Below are 3,629 nucleotides of genomic sequence, written 5' to 3' on the forward strand. Positions count from 1 at the left end.
GTGTTTAAACCCTGGGAATCCCCTCTGTGACTCTGTAAAGGGTTTATTTGGTGATTTCATTCATGAAATTCTGAATGAAGACTACAGGAGTCTTGAGCAGCAGAATCAACTATTTGGTGCCATAACTGGCTTGATTGATAAAGCCAAAGCAGAGGTTCAAGGCAGGAAAAAGACCATTCTAAATATCATCAAAATTACCTACTTAAGTACACTTGTTGGGCTTGCAATCAATGATGTAACCAACCTTCTCAATAACTTTGTCTCTAAACTAAGTGCTAACATAAATTCATTCATGCATGAAAAGAGAATACAATCATTGAATGCATGTGATCATTCTGAAGAAGATAAACTTCATTTAAAACCATTTAGGGAATCCCTTGCTGATTCAATTTCTGAAGAGCTTGGAACTCTCTTAGTTCACACTTTCCATCAGAAGTTTTCAGGGCACCTTGTGAAAGCAGCTCAGTCTCAAATAAATCAATATGCAAGCAACTTCGTAAGCAACAAGTTGAACACCAACAGAACTGTAGAAAAGTTAAAGGGCAGATCTGCACCACTCTATGTATCAGACATGGCATTCACCACTGCATCTAAAAAGAAGATGCACCCAGCTGACCAGGTTTATTTGGACAAATACATTGTAAACATTAAACAGTCAAATACAGCAGGTTCTGTACTGGATTTAAAAATGTTATCAGAAACAACAGGCACAAAGGTAATAGTTTCTGAAGAGAACAAGAAAGGGTAACTGCAGACAAAGCATGTTTTGGAACCAAGTTCAAGCAGTGTACACAATAGAGTACATCTAGTCTACCGGCCAGCCAGCAAAAAGTATCCTGAAGGTCATTACGATGTTTGTATAAATAATACAATTATTGAAGTCAGGAGTGAATGGAAAAGCTGCATGTATCACGTCTTCACACAAGCATTGCATCCTGAAGCACAGGACTCCCAGCTCTCTCAGAAGGCAACATATATTCGAGAATTAGAAGCAAAAATGCCCCAGGATGGACACTTTCAGTGGAACAGTTTCATCCAGAGAAAAATATTGATTGACAGAATCAGGGGAGGAGATTGGTTCATGAGGTTACCCAAAAAACAATAAGCTCACCACTACAACTCTGCTCAGATGATCTTATTCAGAAGACAGATGCAGCTACAGGTACCACTCAAAATGACAGAAACAATAAGCTCACCACTACAACTCTGCTCAGATGATCTTATTCAGAAGACAGATGCAGCTACAGGTACCACTCAAATTGACAGAAAACTGCAGCTGAGAAATAAGCTTAAAGCGATGAATGCCAACAGTCTCAGCTTATGGCAAGAAAGCCTCAAAGGAACCATGAACTTTCATCATTATAGAGAACTACTGAGTTATATTGACAAAGAGCTTTATTTAGATAAAAGTGATCACTGTTTTACAGGCATTTTAAAACTATTTTTTTAAAAAAAAGAGGCTGTAGTTGAAAGAGTTTGAAATACCAGATCTATCTGTGTGTTAAAGGTTCACTGATTGCTGTTGAAGAAAGGTCTGGCTTCTGGGTCACTTGTTGAATGAACACAGCTTTAAAAGTGTAGGTATATAGCTGATAATCAAAATGTAAAGATATAATTACCAAATTATTAGTTTAAGTGAACAAATGGATAATCACATTACAAATATATATATTTTTTAATTCTGAATATTGTAGTGCAAAACAGTTTGCATTAGCTATTTGAGTAGGTGTTTAAATAGTATTTCATGCTGTAGTCCTGTGGAGTATGCTTATTGGATATATTTTGCTAATTTACAGGGAATGTGGGTTTCTTTTATTCAAACTGAGATACAAACTAATTTTAAATGAGTTTTTTTTTAAGCAGATTGACTTTAAATGAGATGTCAAGCTGAATTTATGCTGATTAATATGTTGATGATATTGTGTATCTTTTTTGTGAGTTTTGTATGTTGCAGAACAATCATATAAATCAGTTCAGTGACCATGACCTTGTTGTTGTGATTTATTTATCTGCATAACACTTACCATTAATTCATTATCAGAAATATAACTGTTTTTAAAAACAGCCATCATTTAGCATCATCTTAGAATTCTACTGTATCACACAGTCTAGGCTGTTTCCCTATCTGTGCTGCAGAGCAGTGTGACAAATAGGATTTGTAAAGCTATATTGAGTTGTAATAACACCTACCTACCAGTATAAAAAGAAACTACGTTGTCTTAAACGATAGTAATGGTTGTACTATTGATGTAATTTATGCTTTTAACAATACATTACAGTAACACTAAATTACACAGGGTTCATATGGCCTAACTGATGATAAAGTAAGTCAAGGAGGGTACTGAAAATAATTCTCTGTTGCGATGCATGCTGCCAGTTTGAGTTCAAAATATCTGAAGGAGACTCTTAAACAGTGTAAACTACTTCAGAAAGTAGTAATGAAACAGTGTATTCCTAAAGGGAAACCAGCTTATGCTCCCTGTCGTAAATTTGTATACTGTAACCCTAGCCTGTCTCATGTTTCGGCGTATTTTTAATACCCATAAAGACAACAGAATTACATACCTTGGGCTGCACAAGGACGATTCCTGTTCAGCATCGGTAGTAAATGAATAACGGTTCCTCCAATCAGCTCTGGGCTCTATGATACAAAAATATAAATAGGTACCAGAATAAAACAACTCATTGTAATTTGCTTTGGAAACAATAGTATTCAAGAGAAATTAAATAATTCACTGCAACTTTTGTTCCTTGGTAACAAGGCTATATGACCCTTATGCACTTATCCTGTCTGTCTGTCCTAGTCTACAATAACTGCCTTGCATTTTGTTATTTTTTGTATAACATGTTTGACAGCCAGAAGGCTAAAAAGTAACTGTGAAAGAGAAAATGTCTTAAATGTGTTGTTCTGTATTTGTTTATTTCATGCTATGAAAGCACTTTGTGTTTGTGTTTCCTGTTTGGGGTCTGTGGTAATATCCTATCTCTAGTCATCTTGTTGGCTCGCACGCACCCCTCACTGCTACAAAAGGCCTACTGGTATCCACACTGGAAATTGCACAACAATGAGATACAATATAGCTCTGTCAAAAACCTGCAGGATGTCTGTTTTGTGAATTTATCAGTAGAAAAGTGGAGGAAAATGTTTAATTAGTACAAGTGATAGAAGGGCATTTAAATGATGAATATAGTGTAATTACTAGTGGTGGCAGAGCTGCATCATTATTACACACATTATTTCCTGGTAGAAGGTATCTGAAATTATGTAGCCTCATGTGCACAATAGACCCCGTACAGCATGCTTTTTATAGGGTCCGTCAGGCTTTTACTGTGTCATTTTTGACTTACAAAATGAAGTTACATTTTATAATTTCTCTGTTATCTGGTTACATATCAACCGCACATGTGATTACCCAACAAAAAAGTCATGAATTATCATACTTGAAATTTAAAATTGTTGCACAATTAAAAACACGATAATGTTGCTTAGAAAAGGAGGCATATCTGCAAGGCTTCGGGTAATGTACTCGGCTGGGAAATTAGTGTTGTAACTTATGTAAGATATTTGATATTTCACAATTTAACCAGGGCAACAAGTAAGTCACGTAATTACAGACTCTTGTAAAGCG

The sequence above is a fragment of the Acipenser ruthenus genome, chromosome 32 (assembly GCF_902713425.1).
Source record: "Acipenser ruthenus chromosome 32, fAciRut3.2 maternal haplotype, whole genome shotgun sequence".
In the NCBI taxonomy this organism is placed as follows: Eukaryota; Metazoa; Chordata; class Actinopteri; order Acipenseriformes; family Acipenseridae; genus Acipenser; species Acipenser ruthenus.